At 40.6% G+C, this 18,786-nt stretch overlaps 1 protein-coding gene and 1 long non-coding RNA gene across 12 annotated transcripts in view; one reads left to right on the top strand and one right to left on the bottom strand.

Annotated features, from left to right (window-relative positions):
• Window positions 1-18,786, bottom strand: part of MECOM (MDS1 and EVI1 complex locus) — a 711,707-nt gene that overhangs the window by 269,679 nt on the left and 423,242 nt on the right. The window lies entirely within an intron of this gene.
• Window positions 2,240-9,968, top strand: LOC103104210 (uncharacterized). Of its 2 annotated transcripts, none has more exons than XR_472036.2 (3): window positions 2,240-2,403; window positions 7,052-7,640; window positions 9,498-9,968. It is a non-coding gene; the product is annotated as an uncharacterized LOC103104210 (long non-coding RNA). The 2 variants fall into 2 exon arrangements; XR_472035.2 differs by having other exon boundaries at window positions 7,052-7,258.

Consider the following 18,786-nt stretch of genomic DNA (forward strand, 5'->3'; position numbering starts at 1 on the left):
GTAATCCTTTGGGCCTCAGTTTATCCCCCTAGCCTGCTGACTCTCTGGTCCCCAAGTCCTTCGATGATTGATATCTCTGAATTATAAAATGCTATCCATCGCACCCTGGTAGACAATGATATACTTCATCTCTTCCTGTGCAACTCTGACCAACATCACTCTCTGAAACAGCTGCAGAGGGTAAGGCTCTGCATGAATTATGATTTACTCAAATAGTTCTGGTTTTCCCCCCAATCTGAAGTTTAAAGCTGACAAAGTGATTAGGGGAGTCCTGAATTGAGATGCATTATTCAAACCACGTCAAGCAAGATGCCACACAATCCCACTCAAGGGAAAGTTGAGGGGGGAAATAATGCCTGCCTTTTATTTTCCTTTTACAACCCAGAAAGTATGGCCTGGCGGTGTTGATAGCCTATGGCTTTTCATTTAGAATCAACAATAATGGCTTCTCCTCCAGTCTTCCTTTTTTTTCCCCTCTAACCCCACACAAAGCCATGAAAGGCAAGAAGAGGAGTGGAGCATGCCCCTGAAATTTAAGGAGGCAGAATAATGATTTGCAGGTGTGAACATTAGCCATATTTTAAGCAAAATTAAATTTGTCCCCATTGGCTGGGAAAATCAATATGCCATAATTGCTCAGGGATAAGATGTTTCTGATATTTAAAAGACAGGTCAATTTCTCTGATGGGCAGTTTTCGCTCATGCTAATCTAATAGAAAACTGGCAGTGGGTTTCATAGAATTAAGAACAATGCAAAAGTCAATTGAGCAAAGCAAAGGGGGAAATGAAGGGACTAATCCCTCCTGCCTATGTCTGTTCCTGCTTTTCCAGAGAATTTGCAAACGAAATATTAAGGACCCTTTTTTCCTTTGGCATTTCATAGATCCATTTCAAGCGGGTTATGAGGGAAAGACTCAAAATCGAATGGATCCTGGATACATTCTTTTTGAAATTCCCAGACTCGGTTTGCCCAAGACAGGTAATTCTTTTCTGAAGAAACCTTCAGGAAATTTAATAACTGACAAGAATAAAGCATCTTAAGTTGAGTAAAGCATTTTCTGTGCATGAGACTTAGGAGAAGGAATTGGAGAAAGTCAGGAGAAGAGAAGCCTTAGTAGAGACACGAAAGCTCTTCAAGAATTCAACACTTCTTTGGGGATTTGTTTTGCTTGGCTCCAGAAGGCAGAATTAGGAGCATCATTTTAAACTGATGAGAAAAAAAAAAACAAAAACAAAATGTAAGACAAGGAAAAACTTCCAAACAATTAGAGTTTATTCCAAGGTGAAAGAGAATACCTTAGGACAGAGGTGTCCAACTGTGGCCCCCAACACCCCACTGCTGACTAAATCAAAATGAAATGTAATCAGGAAATTTAAGCAAAATAAAAATAAAAATATGATAGAGCAGAGATCAGGTTAATTTGTGGTTTTGAAGTCAATATGCAGGCTATAGTCTGTTTGACAGTCCCTTTCTATTGGAGTTTGACAGCACTGCCTTAAGAAGTAGTGAATTCAGAGATTTCTCTAAGGAAAACTTTCAAGGTCATCTAGTTCAACCTCCTACTTTTACAGTTGAGAAAATTGAGACCTCATGGGTTTAAGTAGCTTGCCCAACTCACACAAGTCATGACAGGTAAGATTTGAACCCCAAACCTGGTCCTCTTTACCCTGTACCACTGGAATATTAACTCCTTGAGGGCAGGTGTTATTTTTCATTATCTTTGTATCCTCATCACCTAACACAATGCCTAACTCACACTTGAATTATATATGTATAATTAAAATTTCAAGATTGGATGGGACTAGAGGATCAGACTTTGGACCCCAACTCTACCCAACATAACCTTAATAGCAAGTATTTTTTTAATGAATACCTGTCCTACCTTCCTCCCAGATCTATTGGGAAGAAAATACTTTGCAAACTAAAAGGCACTATATACAATTCTCTTATTAGAATGTAAGCTCCTTGGGGGCAAGGATTGGGTTTTGCTTTTTTATTTGATCCTCAGCATTTAGCACAGCTCCTAACACATAGTATATACATAATAAATGTCCAATTAATTGATGCAAATGCAACCTGCTATTACAGTTCTAGTGAACCTCAGTCTTTTCTAGCAAGAATGGGAGATGGAATACTTGTTGAATTAAATTTGGTGAAATAAGAACTTTAGATCCTTTTCTGGAGAGAGAACAAAAGGGTCCTTTTCCTGTGGTTCCTGTAGCAATAATAGAATGTTATGCCTGGAAAGACTCTTAGACATCACCTGGTCCCATGCCTTCTCTTTATAAAAGAGAAGCCTGGGGCCACAGAAGTTAAATGACTTGGATCGAGTTCACACAGAGAGCTAGTGGCAAAACCAGACCTAGTAGGCATCCATTCTTCATCTACCAAGGAACAGCAAGGTATGGCAGAAATTTTCCTGGATTTGGAGTCAGTCAACTAGATTCAAATTCTGGTTCCAAAACCAGAGACGTTTATCGCTTTGATCCTCAGTCTCCACGTCTATAAAATGGGGATAATACTCCTTTAATGATTTGCTTCACAGGTTGCTGTGGTGAGAAAGTGGTTTGTTAAACCTCAAAGCCTATAGAAACATAAGTCTGCCATCATCATTTCCTCAACACTGCCCTGCCTCGAGGGAGGGGAGGATATCTTTTCTGTTCCAATCCAGAAATTATCTTGCTCTGAGTTTTCTTCCAGTTGCTTTTTGGTTTAATCAATAACTGACAGTATTTTCCTGACTGAGGAATAATTAGTCCCTTCACAGAAAGAAAAGGAAAAAAATAAGAGCAACCTTCCAGAGACCCAGAAGTCAAATATGACTAGCTGTCCCAGAAGAGGGATTTCTCTAAGAGAGGCAGGAAGGAGAGCAGGTGTTTTCTCCAGGAAAGGACTTGATGAGTTATGGGTAAAGATTAACCATCTATGAGCTGTGACTATCAAGTGTGATCAGTGGCACCAATTCGTCCACTTTATGGTCTCATCTGAGCCACATGCACCTGTTAACAGTGAGGAGGGTTGGGTCAATCCAAGTGGGGAGGGGTGAAACCAATTCTCCTATGAAGTTATTCGACTGAAATGATGTTCGTGATGGTCCCTCTAGCTCTGAGTCTTCTATCTCTCCTTTTGTTCTCAGACAATTTTTTAGAAAAAGTTGTCTACACCCTTTGCTTCCACTTCCTCCCTTCTTACTCACTTTTCAGCCGTTTATAGTCTCGCTCTCTTCTGACTTCTCTCAACTGAAAATAGGTTCTTCAAAGGCACCGGTGATGGTGTAATTGCTCAATCTGATGGCGTCTTCTCTATCTTTATCCTCCTCCATTTCCCTGCACCATTTGTCACTGTTGAGTGCCCTCTCTTCCTGGATAGTCACTTCTCTCTGGATTTTTTAACCATTTGAACCACTTCTTTGGCTTGGTTGTCCTTCTATCTGTGTGACTGCCCCTTCTGAGTATCTTTTGCTGGACCATCATAAATATCATGCCTCTTGTTTGCTTATCCAGAGGTTCTGTCATGGTCTCCCTTCTCTCCTCTCTCTGTCTCATTTGACTTGATGACCTATTTTAATCCCATAAATGTAATTATTGTCTCTCTGCAGATGACTCCCAGACTATACTTGGGTTCTATCTTCTGAGATCCAGGGATGTCTATTAGACATTTTGATCTAGAGTTCCTATAGCCATCCAAGACTCATTATAGTCACAACAGAACAAGTTATCTTACACTCACCAATTCCAACCTTTTTCTGAGCATTCCTATAGTTTTTTAATGTGTTTCCTCATTTTCCCAGTCAACCAATTTCACAAGTTAGGTATTATTACTCTTCCCAAATCTTGTCATCTTCTGCCTCCTCAACATCTCTCCATCCATCTCCTTCTTTCTAGTCATGCTACCCTCCACCTCAGGCCCTCATCATCCCTCAATGACCTTTCCAATAGCCTTCTTATTTTTTCTCCCTCCATCAAGTCTCTTCTCCACCTCTAATCCATACTTCCACAAAGCTACCAAAGGTTTCTACCTAAGGAATATATCTATGTCACTCAACAGCTCAATAAATTACAACAACTGCCTATCACCTCTTGTTGATCAGCCATTTTCATTCCTGTCTCACTCTTTGTGGCCCCATTTGGGGTTTCTTGGCATATACTAGAGTAGTTTGCCATTTCCTTCTCCAGTTCATTTTACAGATGAGGAAACTGAGACAAACAAGGTTAAGTGACTTGCCCAGGATCACACAGTAAAGATATTGGAGTAATTTCCATTTCCTTCTCCAGTTCATTTTACAGATGAGGAAACTGAGAGTAAAGAGATAGTATCTGAGCTACAATTTGAGTTTGGGTCTTCCTACCTCCAGGGCCAGCGATTTATCTCTTGCACCACCTCCCTCCCTCCCATGCTGATGGATACAAAATAAAAATTCTGACAAAAAACTTCTGATCTGGGGGCCAGCTAAACCATTGCTGAAGTACAGAGTTCCATAAACACCCTTTCCTAGGTCTGAGCCAATAGTTGAAGTAGCTTATTTAAAGCTTTCCCGGTTCTGTCCCTGGTAATTGTACATTACTTTGGAATGAAAGAAATTTCTAATCAGAATGAATGGCGCTAGGCTCAGCAGGTACTGATAGGACTCAATAAATATTAATCTAATGACCGAAGGCTCTTTTGAAAATTAGCCTCCATGAAAATGCATTTTTATCCGTTTATTTATCGCAGCCACTCCAGCACCATGAGTAAGGAGGAGGCACTTAATTCATAATATGATAATCTCTGGTGCAGTTAATTAATTACAGATTTTATTACATTACTTGAGATTATTCAATGCTTCAATTTCATGATTTAGGGAGGTAGAAAGGGTGGGAACAACAACTCATCAAAAAAGCCAATGGGAATTTTAACCTATATATTAATGACAAGGTTAGGACCAATAAATGATTGTCTAATTCACAGACTTGGAGAATGTCAGAGCTAGTGACTGCCCTTAAAGACCATTCAGCACAGAGCTATCACTTCACCGATTGGGAAATTGAGACCCACACAGATTAAGTCACTTGTTCAAGGTCATTTGAACTTGTTAAGAGGGAAAAGAGTGGACTCGATTCTAAGGATTCTCATTTCCAGTCCTGCAGTCATCACTGTACCAAGATAATGGGGGGGGGGGGGGGACTAAAGGGGCTGGAATGGGGGGGGGGCAGTAAGTCCCATTTTGAGAAAAAAAACCGATAACACTTCAAATGACTTGAAACAGATGTCTAAGTGTTTCAGAGAGGAGAAGAAAAGGAATCCAAACAGATTCGGGCCATCAGACAGCTCCTTAGTCTCTCCGCCAAAACTCTCAGAATAATGATAAACTTATGAAAAGACTAAACCCGACTTACAGTGGAATGGTTGACTCTTGGCCCTGAAAACCAGCCCTCTGGAAATCAAAGTTACTGAAACCCAGGATGAGTATTGGGTTTCCTGCTCACTTTGGTGCCCCACCTTTTGGTAGAGGTCATCTTTCCAGTCACTCCCTAATCTCCGAGTGATATGTACACAGAAGAGTTTGTTCCTTATCTCTTCCATGTCACACCTGGTGCTTTCCATGGACTCTTTGTTCTTGTTTTAACTAAGTTGCATGAAAGGTCTCGGCAATGACTTAACATGTTAGCTCAGACTTTTAACTCTATGACAACCATGACTAGTCCGTGCATCTCTGGAGCCACAGAGCCACTCACAGGCATTAAGAAAAATGAACGAGAAGAAATCTAATTTCATTTCACATAATGGATCTTATGTTCGTCCAAGATTTTCCTTTGGTAAATAACTTTCATAAAATAGAGCACATTTCTTCCCCCTCTCCCCTGTTCCTTTAACAGGGGTTGATATGTTAGTATCATTTAATAACATCACGTTGATTTTTCATATTCTGCCCCTTAGTCTGGGGAGATCTCCCAAGCAGCCCCTCTAGGCTGGGACTATGGCAATAGCTTCCTATTTTGGTCTCTCTGCTTCCAGAGTCTCCCCTTTCTAAACCACTGGCCAAACAGCTGCTGAAATGATATTCCCTAAAAACAGATCTGACTCTGTAATGTTCCCATTTAAAAGTCCCCAGTGACTCCTGGTGGACTCTCAGAAACATTATACAAAATCCTGCCTTTATCATTCGAAGCCCCCCTCAATAACTCGCACCTACCCTTCTGGTTTTATTTTACGTTGCTGTGTTCCCTTACTAACCTACTCTAGTCAAACTGGCCAATGAGTTGTTCCCCTTCTCATTTCCCATCCTCAGGTTGTCTCCTATGACTGGAGACTCCTATGACACTTTGTCAGCTTCCACGTTGGACATTCCTGAGCTTCCTTCAAAACAGAGCCACCTCCTGCAAGAAGCACATCCTAATTCTCTCTTTCCTCTCCTCTCTTCTTCTCTCCTTCCCTTCCTCTCCTCCTCTCTCCTCTTCTGCTTTTCTCTCTCTCTCCCTCCCTCCCTTCCTTCACCTCTTCATTTCCCATGATAATGTTACTTTGAGAAGGGAGACAGTACTCACTTGGGAGGATAAGGAGATGACGTGTGTGCTGAGACCCTGAAGGAAGCCAGAGATTTTATGAGGCAGAGGTAAAGAGAAATAACATTCTCAGCCCAGGGAATGGTGGCTACAGAGGTTTGGAGTTGGGAGATAGATCACCGAGTTCAGCAAATAGCAAATAGGCTAATCAATGAAGAGTGAATGGGGAAGACGACAAATGGAATAAATGTGGAATGTCATCATTGTACCTAGATACAGTCATGCACAAAAGTAAACATGGAGACTTTCCTTCAAAAGAGAGGGCTAGCGAGGAAGACCTCCATGTTCTCCAGCCATGATACACAGCTGCCTTCCCAAACTGTCAATGCATGCAGCTGCTCTTATGGATAACCCTATGTAGAATAATTTAATTCCCCCTAACTAGGTACTTTGGTCTTCTGTCCTAGATTATGCTCGGTGATTATTCTGTCCAAATAAAGTCATTAGGGTCAATAAAGCATTTTCCTAGTTAAGTCTAATGTTTGTCTCTTCTTTCCTTTTATTCCAGGGAGGAGCCAGAACTTCACGCTAAATGAGCTTGTTATGATTTACTTTGTGAATATCTCTCCATAGAAAAGAAAGAGCCTCCAGCTCATCCTGAATAGGGAGCCATCCGGAGAAGGAAACTTCCAGACATTTCCCCTTTGAATCTCCAAAGGAAGCATTAATCAAGCAAAAGATGGGAAATTATGACATCCAGCTCCAAAGGTTCAATGTGAGTGGCCAATGTGGGGTTGATCAGAGGGGTCCAGGTGACGATCCATCATGTGCCCAACCCTCGCCCACATTACAACGTCTGGGTTAATCAGGACGGTGGCCAAGAATAATATTTTTTTGCTGATGATCATAATGCCTGTTACAAAAGGAATTTCCCTGAAAACGGACTCCTCAAACATCTGAGAATTGGTCTTAAATTAGTCTTAAATTCCTTCAAATAAAAGGAATTTGACACAGAAATATACCGGAAAAGTCTAATGATGAGCCTCTAAGCCAATCTTGTTTTACACAGAGGAGACGATTTTGAGTATGAAGACAAAAGGAATTGTATTGGAAAGATTTTTTTTAATTTAATGTCGTCTTCTGTCCAATCATTTAAAGTAAGACAATCACAATGAATTTTATTAGAATAAATAACTTCAAAATAGTTAGGAAATAACATTAGCAGCCAAGCAAACCAGTATAGTTATTATTTTGTCATCCTCATTATTCTTTGTTGACATATTTATTCTGCCTTCTAATTTTTCCTCTAATAGGTAGAGATTAATGTGAAAACAGATTTTCATTTTCCTTTTGACTCTGATAATCTCCAATATTATCCACCAAAATGTATGCCCATAGGAAAGTCATTTAACCTCTTTATGCCCCCAGGGAAATGCTCTAAAATATTAGTCACAAATGAATTCTTGAGCTATATTCATTGGTGGAGCCTCCACACTAAGAGTTTTCTGTGGTGATAAAATCACAAGTCCTATCCAAAAATAAAAATAAGTTGGCCTAGGAAAAAGCTCATCTGAAATACAATGGCGATGGCACCTCCAAATATATAATGTCTCAGAGGGATTGCATTGAGGTGACTTGGTCCCAAAGGATAGACAAAGAGGCCACCAACGGAAGATGTAGGGAAATAGATTTGTTCTACCATCAGACCTATCCCAAAGTACATCAGACAGCTCAGCTTCCATCTCATTAGAGGACTTCAAGGTCCCAGATATAGTCGATTCTTAAATAGGTGGTGGTTGAATATATGAATGTTTGGATGAAGAGAATTGAGGTACTTATGGTTATACAACAATGATTCTAAATCTAGAGTCTACAATCATCTATTAATATAGTAATCCTATTAGAGTAATAATTATTTAATGTAATAACTATATTTATATAATGTATTAATCACCTATAAGTAAATGATATCCATATATATATGCCTAGATCATAAAAGTAAGAATTGCTATTTTAGAGAAATTATCTCCTTTATCCTCACAACAACCCCCACATTGCAAATGAGAAAAGCCAAGGTTAAGAGATAATTAAGAGTTTTTGTTCAAGGTCACATAGCCAGTGAACAAAAAAAAAAAAAAACTTGTCAGAGGCAGGATTTGAATTCAGGTTTCCTTCACTCCGAGTCCATGACTCCATCCACTTCATCCCCATGGCTGCCTAAATCTACAAGGCAGCTAGGACTGGTGTAAAGGGTTCAGAGACCAGGATTCAAGTCCCAGCTCTTTTTCCTACTGGCAGCATGACTGTGGGCAAGTCATAACCCTTCAGGGATTCTCCCTCTTTCTCTGTAAAATGAGTTTAGGCTCTGAGGTCTCTGAGAACTCTGTCTACAACCCTATGATCCTAGGAAATCCTGTAGGCTAAAGCAAATCAAACACTGACCCTGACCACGAGAATCTTGGAGGATTAAGATCTAAAGAAAAGAAAATAAGCAGAAAGTTATGTGAAGGTCACAGGAAAGTTCTCTTCCCTTCAAGATAAGGGAACTGATCAAAGCCTGGAACCTTTCCCCTATCTTACATTAGCTAGAAGACTTAATAAGGCATCATTATTTGTTCAAATGAGCATCTGTTGATAATAGTGTCGTCTTGATTTTTCATATGTACTCACTATTTAATCAAAGCAACAAGGTAATTTAGAAGATCAAGTACTCGACCTGAAATCAGGAAGACCTGAGTTCAAATCAAGTCTTAGATGACTTCCTAGCTGGATCAGAACCCTGGACAAGTCACTTCACCTCTGCCTGCCTCAGTTTCATCATCTGTTAAATTGGGATAATATAGTACCTCCCTGGCAATGTTGTGAGGATTAAATGAGATAATATTTGTAAAGCATTTCACAACCTGCCTCCCAAGCAATAGGGGCTACATAAAAATTATTTTGAAGTTTTTTTTAATCCTCAGAACAACTTTTTTGAGGGAGGTTGTAAAACGATTTTCCCTGCCATTCTATAGAAGAGAAGGGTGGATTCAGAGAAGTAAATGGAGCAGTCAGAGACCAAGTCATCAATGGCTAGCAGAACCAGATTTGAGCACCATCTTCAGACCTCTTCCTGTGATACCACAGCACCACTCCCAAGCACTGAATCAAGTTGGCTTGCCATATGGAGTCACAAATTCCATTCCCCGAGATGCCCTCAAATCTGTGCAAGTCTAAAGGTGCATTCACTTCATTGGCAAGACTTGTATACATCTTGATTATTGATCCACCAAGACTATAAGCCACTCCTCAAAATCCAATCTTTGGCACTGAGAAATTGCATGAACTCTGCAAGGGCACTAAGACACCAGTGACTGATTCCCTAAATGAGACATGAGAAACTCCTCTTTAAAAACTAGTGTGTACTTTGATAATTCATTAGATCGAGCAAAGGGACTGACACATAATTTGTACTTAATAAATACTTTAATTGAATGATTGATTTTTCTGTGACTTAAGCAATATGGGTCATCCTTCCACCAATGGGAGTTGTGAATGGTTCAGGTCTGTCCATCCTGCTCTACTGAATATTGGGGATCTTCCTCTAGATCTCTTGACATGATATGGATGCCAACCTGGACATTCCATTCATGACCCCTTAAAAGAACAGCCCACTTCCTTTCTTGATCATGCATCTCTCTGATAATATCCTTCTCCAAGCCAATTCTTCATTTGTGATTCATTATAGTGACTCATGCCCACCATCTACCTCCCATTGCCCTTTTGCTGCACCGAGCTTAAAGTCTTCAGAGACGATGATATTCCATGACTCATCCCCATAGGTCATCACCAGAAAGATTGATCTTAAAGAGATGAGTTTTTGTTTCATAAACACTCATGTCTAGGCATTGGGTCCAATTTAATGATTTCTTCCAATACTTTATTTTGTTTTATTTTATTTTTTATAAAACTCTTACCTTCCGTCTTGAAAACAATATTGTATATTGGTTCCAAGGCAGAAGAGTGGTAAGGGCTAGGCAATGGGGGTCAAATGACTTGTCCAGGGTCACACAGCTGGGAAGTGTCTGAAGCCAGATTTGAACCCAGGACCTTCCATCTCTAGGCCTGGCTCTCAATCCACTAAGCTACCCAGCTGTCCCCTTTGCAATATTTTAAAGAAATCACTATTATCTTTTTCTTGGAGAAAAAGGTGATATTATTTCCTTTCCTTATAGGCTTTAAACATTCTTCCCTGCTCCCCCTCCAGCCCTTTCTGGTTGGTTTTCTGTTTCTCACATATTATTCCCCATCTTGGGATCTAGAACCCCATCTTCTACATTTTTAATCTCCCATTATTCTTATACTTACAAGAATTTGGCAAATATTTTTTAACCAATCCATCAATTATAAGAAAAAGTCCAAGGCTCATTTTATTATAAAAGAAATAATGAAATACAAATACAATATCTCTGAAAATTCATCTGTGCCTCTTCTCTGTCATCAGCTCCCTTCTCGTTGTCTAGACATCACTTCCCTGCTTCTTGTCTGATTTTCTCAATGGCCACTCTGCTCTGTGGTTATAGGAAAGGAGCCATAACATCAGAGATAGATAGGAATATCCATGTTTGTTTAGCCAGCAGCCAAGCTCGGGGTCCTGCATGGTGCTTGTACTCACATCAGTCCATGCAAGCAGATTTCCAACTTTGCCTCAGGAAAGGAAAAATATTTGTCAGGAAAATGATTAATGAGGTTTGCCTTGTGATATGATGAGGGAAAAGCCTGGTAAATTTATCCAAAGGCCATGGACAGTTCAAAGTATCCTGTAACATTAGGAGTGTTTAATGGGAGTTTCTTTTTTTAAGTTGTCATTTATAAAGAAGCAGCAAAGCTCACAGCCTAAAACTTTTAAAATTTGAATCCCACATTGATGCAAAGTACCTTTTGGAAAAGTTTATACTAGCGGTGACGAGGGGGAGGGAGAGCTTTAGCGCGATTCCTTCCTTCATGGTCAGTGTCAAACGGCAATGAAAACAATGTCCTGTTTGCCTTGACAAGGAAAATATCCTCCTCCTTTTAGAGCCAGTTTCCAGAATGCAGGAAACTTCGCCATCAGACTCTTATCTTTTTTATTATAACCTTGATGCTTACATTCCCCCCACACCCCCCCAGAAAAAGTGGTAGGTTGATTGGATTGTTTTAAAATTGTAGTATGGAAGTAATACCTTGGGGGGGGGGGTGGATTGATCCAGTTATTCTTGGGAAATCATTTTGAATTGAATAAGAAAAGTCACTCAATTATTCCTAATCAGGGAAGGGAAGGGGAAGGGGAAGGGGAAGGGGAAGGGGAAAGGGAAAGGGAAAGGGAAAGGGAAAGGGAAAGGGAAAGGGAAAGGGAAAGGGAAAGGGAAAGGGAAAGGGAAAGGGGAAGGAGGAGAAGGAGAAGGAGAAGGAGAAGGAGAAGGGGAAGGGGAAGGGGAAGGGGAAAGGGAAGGGGAAGGGAAAAGGGAAAGGGGAAGGGGAAGGGGAAGGGGAAGGGGAAGGGGAAGGAGAAGGAGAAGGAGAAGGAGAAGGAGAAGGAGAAGGAGAAGGAGAAGGAGAAGGAGAAGGAGAAGGAGAAGGAGAAGGAGAAGGAGAAGGAGAAGGAGAAGGAGAAGGAGAAGGAGAAGGAGAAGGAGAAGGAGAAGGAGAAGGAGAAGGAGAAGGAGGAGAAGGAGAAGGAGGAGAAGGAGAAGGAGGAGGAGGAGAAGGAGAAGGAGAAGGAGGAGGAGGAGGAGGAGGAGGAGGAGGAGGAGGAGGAGGAGGAGGAGGAGGAGGGGAAGGGGAAGGGGAAGGGGAAGGGGAAGGGGAAGGGGAGGGGGAAAGGAAGGGAAGGGGAAAGGGAAGGGGAAGGGGAAGGGGAAGGGGAAGGGGAGGAAGGGAAGGGAAGGGAAGGGAAGGGAAGGGAAGGGAAGGGAAGGGAAGGGAAGGGAAGGGAAGGGAAGGGAAGGGAAGGGAAGGGAAGGGAAGGGAAGGGAAGGGAAGGGAAGGGAAGGGAAGGGAAGGGAAGGGAAGGGAAGGGAAGGGAAGGGATTCATTAAGCATTTACTGTGTACCAGGGACAGTTGCTAAGTGCAACACCAATGAAATGTATACATTCTAAGGGAGGAACACAACACAAAAGGGGTCTAAAAAAGGATTGAGCTGCAAGGAATGATTCTGAAATTCCAAAATTCAGAAACAGGATTGGGAAGAGAATGAATATACCAGTGAATGAATCTATCCTAGGCAGAGATCAAAGCCTAAAAGTCAGGTCCCACATCTGCCAAAATTGTAAATAAAGTGAGTGTCCATTGTTAACTGAACAAATCACAGTGCCTGAATGCAATGGAATATTATTGTGCTATAAGACATACTGAACTGATGAAGACTAGAAAAATGATGAGGGCCTGAACTCAAGGCCATCTCCCAAAGCATTGAGAGACTAGGGTATATGTACATATATCTGAGCTGGTAAGGGTACAGACACACAGACATAGAGTAAAACAGAGACAGAGAAAGTGGGAGAGACAGAGAGATGAAGAGAGGGAGGGAGGGGGAGAGAGATGGATAGAGGGATAAATAGACACAGTTGGAGAGAGAGAGAGGGAGAGAGGCAGAGAGAGACATTAAAAGAAGAGAGACAGAGATAGAGAAAGTGAGACAGACAGAGAGAGACAGAGAGAGGAGAGAGACAGAGACAGAGAGAGGCAGAGAGAGACATTGAAAGAACAGAGACAGAGAAAGTGAGACAGACAGACAGAGAGACAGACAGAGAGACAGACAGAGAGACAGAGAGGGAGAAGTATTACAAATTTATTTCCCCAAATTGAAATAGAGAATCAAACACGAATGGAAAGCTCTTAATTGAAGACATGCTTCACTTATAGAAATATCCAAAGCAAAAATTTAAATTAAACCTTTGTTTCAGGAAACAAATGGAGAATTCCAAGGTCTATTCACTAATCTCTAAAATAAGCTAGGTTCGCTTTAAAGGAACATCCATGCTTTCTTGGGAAGACACTATAGAAGTCTCAGATACATGGGCCATAATACTCCTGAATTCTATAAGGCATGATAAACTGATGAAGATTAGAAAAAGCAGGACCTGAATGCGAGGCCATTCCTCAAAGCATTGAGAGGCTGGGATGGTACCAGGTGTGTATATGTTTATAGGTACGTGTATATATGTCTATTTATGTACATAAGGACATATGTAAGGAAAGGTCTCTAAATCGATGAATGTTGCTTTTGTAATTGGAAAATATTCAACAAAATAAGTTTCTTAAACTTAGATAATGTTAATTTGTGGTTTTCTGAGTCAATAGGTAGCCAATGGGATCCTTATGCAAGATTTATCCCTCCATTTACACTTGAGTTGAACAGCTTTGCTCTAGAGGTAGGTCACTCCTCCCATGACTGTGGAAGACCCAGAAGGACTTCATCTACCAAGTCAGCCATTCTTCTATGACCCCAGGGACAGAATTATCAGAATTGGGTTAGAAGAAAATAAAACATGACGTACATAATCACTTGCATAGGTACATAAATTATGCATCAGTCCGTGATTCTCTCCTGGGCTTAAACTGTATAGAGTCATTTTAACATAATTTAAATTGTTATTGCTTCTCTCCCCCTCCCCCATCTTATACTAATTCTCACAATTAGCTTTTTAGAGGATAGAAGAGCACAGAATCATGGCGAGAGAAAATAACGAGGTGTTTTTTTTTTTAAAGAATGAAAAATAGAATCTGAGGGATGCATAGTTTTAAAAAAAGACAAAGGGAGTGATGGAAAGGGGCTACTGGGATCAATGAGTGGTTTTCCAGGGAAAACTTCAGAGCTCTTGGAGAAGGTCCAGGTTATTTAGAGAAAGTCATTTTGCCTGTTGATATTTATAAACTTTAAACTTTATTAGATATTTATATTTTAAATTTATATTTCTAAAGTTTAAATTCCTGTCTTATGGCCTTTAATATATCTTATAATTTGGCAAAAATGTTTAGGTATTTCATGAACATTCACTGAATTGTATAGGTTGAAAGTTTCCCAACCATCTCTCCAGCCCAGGAAACCCCTGGATGGGGGCAGCCTCAGGACTAGTTTTGCCCAGCCCTCTCCCATCTAACACTGAGAGCTCATTGAACTGGGCAACGATTGATGGGCAGCCCAGGTTACCCAACCTGCAGGGCTGTAATGAGGAAGCAGAAGGGACCCAGCTCTGCCCCCTTCCTTGACCAACAACCCTTGGGTGTTAGAGAAATGAGACAGGAAGAAACCCCAGAATTCCTCTAACCATCCTCATCATCTCACTTGACTAATATTGGCAAATATGACTTTTGTAAAATTTCTATCTGCATGCTTCATTTTAATTTTTTTAAATACAGATAATTTGTGGAGCCAGAGAAGAAATGAATATGTTAATACATCTAAGGTGCAGCAATGGAGTGAGGGACTGAAAAAAACCAAACATAGTATTTTTCTATCACCTGGAAGCATTTCTTGAAACCCAGAAACCAATGGTCCAAGCCCACTTCCCACCCCATCCTCCATGTCCTTCTGCCCACAGCCTTTCTCTCTGGTTTAGCTTATTTCCTTTTTTGATTTTATAGTCCCTGAGTAGTTCGATGTGTTCTGGTGGTTTGGGATTTTAAATGTTTATAGCTTATAACATGCATTTATTAGGCACCTACTGAGTGCCAGGCATTCTACTATGTGCAAAGATACAAACCAAAAGAGAAAACAGTCTTCCATTGAGGCATTCACTTTCTGTGGAGGAGACTACCTGGGTGGGAGGTAATAGCATCTGAGGGAGGAGAGAGGCCGGATGGACAATAGAGAGTTTGAGTTGAATTGAGAAGGAATCTGAGGATTCTGTGAGACAGAGAGAGTACTCCAGTCCTTCTTCCTTCTCACTTCTCTGAAGGCTGGATAAAATGCACATATTGAGTTGGAATTCTGCCCCTGTCACTTCTTATAACACCTTGGGCAAAGATAGTCCTTTTTTCTGAGGTTTATCCTTGAATTCATTACCCTAGAGTACCTTAGAAGTCTGTGATTTTAGTGGAACAGACAACTCCCTCGGAGTAAATTCCCTCCATCATTGTTGGTTGACACCTTGACTGAAATTTATATTCTTCCAGAATTGTCTAAAGCAATGAGAGATTAAGTAATTTGCCCAGGATCACTCAGCTCATTTATCAGGATTTGAACCCTTACTCTAAAATGTGTCTGTCTGTCTCTCTCTCTCTTTCCCTCTCTCTCTCTCCTTCCCTCCTCTTCTCTCTCTCTCTCTCTCTCTCACTCTCTCTCTCTCTCTCTTTCTCTCAGAATAATAATAATCAAAGAATTACGCAAGTTCATAGAATCAGAGAGTGAGAGTTTGAAGGAAGTTTAGAAATCAAAAATTTCATTTTCCTTTTAAAAATGAAGAAACTGAGGCACAGAGTTCAGATTGGGTCAGTTCCTCACCATTGAAGGGAATGAACCCATTGAAGAAACCAGAGATTCATTGAAGAAAAAGGGAGCGAGTCACATTGGTAAGGACCTCTATAAAAGGCAAATCAAACTCATAGACTGGACCTTGGACCCAAGTGAGTCAGACCCCAGTGATTTTCAGTTTCCATGCAAGAATAATGTTTCCTGTATTTTCAACAATATGTCAGCCCATCCTTGAGTAAAGGAGATTGCACTAGCAACTGTTCAAGAACTGATATGTTTAAAAATCCTAACGCTAACACTTCTGTAATTCTCAATAATTGCTAGGCTTGGCCAGGAAGCAGAAAAAAAAAAGGAAGAAAGAAAAAGATTTGACAGTGTCTGGGCTCAAAGCCACAGAGAAAGCCTCCACTGTTCTGGGCTGCAGAGTTTACCAACTTCTGTTCTTTCAACAACTCCTCAGAAAACGAAGCTGCTGAGTAAACATTCGGAGTCGGAAAAACAACCTAGAACAACTCAGCTCTTCCTTGGCATCTGGAGAAAGATGGCTGGGCCCAAAGGAGGAGGGCTCAAGATCTCTGGATCTTAAACAAATTGGCTAGAAAACCCAGAATAAAGGTGTCTCAGGATCCTCCCACCATGAGCAGAAATCTCCTAGAACTTTAGAATTTCAAGGTGGAATTAAGAATAATAATTCCTATCTTTGATGATTGTCTTCTCCAAAAGAGGAGTACCCAATGAGACACTCAAGGAGAGGCTAGAGTAGAAAGAAACACAAGATTTACTCAAGTTTTTGGATTGAGCACCCAACTAACAATTACTAGTTGTCACCTTGGCCAAGTCATTTGGCCTTGCTGGACCTCCATTTTCTTGTCTATAAAATGAAATGGTTCATCCAGATGATCTTTTAAGTTCTTTCAGCTCTAAAGCTAGCATCTTAAATATGTTATTATATGTATTATTAAATAAGTATTTTAGTTAATTTTCATTAATAAACATCATTAAATATATATTTAAATTATTAGTTAAATATCTCATTTTATATATTGTTCTTTAATTTCTAATTCCTAAATTCCTTAAATATAGTCCTTATACAATATGTTCCCAAATCTAGAGCACAGCACGGTTGGGCCCTTTCCAGGAGCAAAGACATAATTCATTCCACTTCATTTGAACCTGTTACAATTTCTCACAAACCTGAAGACATTGGCAGTCACAACATTCAGCCACTGGGACCAAAGCAGAAGGGGCTTTACCTTTCCCACAAGTGTCAGGGGCCTTCCAAACGGTTTATTGAATTTTGGAATATGGTGTCAACACTGTTTACCTAGAGAGATCCTGGGAGCGGTGAAGCCCAGGGATGAGGGCATGAGTGATATCTACAATATTACCCTGCTTGGGCTGCTCTGGGGAGAGTTTTATTTGCTTTATAGAAATTCCCTGCCAACTTCATGCATTCAAGTTAAACAAATGACAGCACTCCAAAGACAGCCTTTAAAGCAGAAGGGGAAAAGAAAAATATCCTGGGACGCCGTGTTTTAAAAAGGTTAGAAAAGAAAATTCATTATTTTCATCAGTTGTTTTGTTTTGTATTTTGCATGTTTGTACCACAGTGTTCATTACATGACATGCACACAAAGTGGAACCTTCTAAATAAGTGACTTTTATCTCCAGGCGGTCTGGGTCTCGAGTCTCTCCTGGATGGCTCCCCTTCCAACCAAGGCAATGAAACCATCAACCACTCGTCCAATCATTCTCAACAACCCTGAGATGCAAGGTCACTCCTAATTGTCTCCATCTTTCCTTCCTCTCCAGAGTATAATTACTTCAAGAAACAAAAGTCTTGGCTTTAAAAAAAATCCAGAAATTCTCAGTTTGCAGAGCATCCATCAGAGCCCTGCCTTTCCCTGTCCCCTGACTCTGGAGTGTTGAGAAGACAACTTTATGGACTAAGAAACACAGGAGAGAAGTGTCTCCAATATATTCTATTTTGTGAGGAAATGCCAAAACCTGGCGGGTCTCTTCTTGTTGCCTTCATCTGAAGTCCTGAGAGTACCCCTTTTAATCCTTCAAAGGAGAGAAAAAAACATCCCCAAGTGTGAACTGCTACTACATCCATCTGTCCTAATTCTCTTTTCCATGCTAAAAATCCTTAGTGCTCAACATGATGTGATGCGATAGAGCAAAAGATAAAGTCTAGTGACAGTCTGGGTTCTGACGAGCAGACAAATGAGCCCTGGTTGCTTCCCAGATCAAATCAGGGAGTTGGCATCCCTTTGCTGTGGAAAAATGGAAGTGGCCAGTTCGAGGCTGGTAAAGGAAATTCTCTTTCCATGCTAAAAATCCTGAATTCTCCACATAAGATATATTTTGTTTAGCCAAATGATGCTCTAAAAGTCAAGCCGTGCTTATGGAAATTTGTTCTCTAGAGTCCTCAAAGGGACTACTTCAAAGAGATTTCTGGCTTTATGTTCTTCTTCAGGTTTTTTTTTTCTCCCCAAAGTCATTGCCTGGATAGGGTGATAAGAGATGACTCAGATTTGAACTTGAAAGCTAATTTGTTTTGACTTAGAAATACGAGAAAGTCAGATGGCCTCTCACAGAAGCTTCTTGCATTTTTTCTTTCTTGGCCACCTAAATATCAATGATGATCCGCCATGAAAACTTAACTAGCTAACACTCTATAAGCACTTAATAAAAGTTTGTAGGCTCAGTGCAAGAATGCCTGACTGTTACCCTATCTGGAATGAATGTGTAAATTAGAGGTAGAACGATTGGGAACCATCGATCACTCCCCATATGTAGAATGAGAAGAAACACTGGGGACCCTTCAAAGAGAGGATCCCACAATGAGAGAGCAGGAGCTAGGAA

Source organism: Monodelphis domestica, chromosome 8 (assembly GCF_027887165.1).
Source record: "Monodelphis domestica isolate mMonDom1 chromosome 8, mMonDom1.pri, whole genome shotgun sequence".
In the NCBI taxonomy this organism is placed as follows: Eukaryota; Metazoa; Chordata; class Mammalia; order Didelphimorphia; family Didelphidae; genus Monodelphis; species Monodelphis domestica.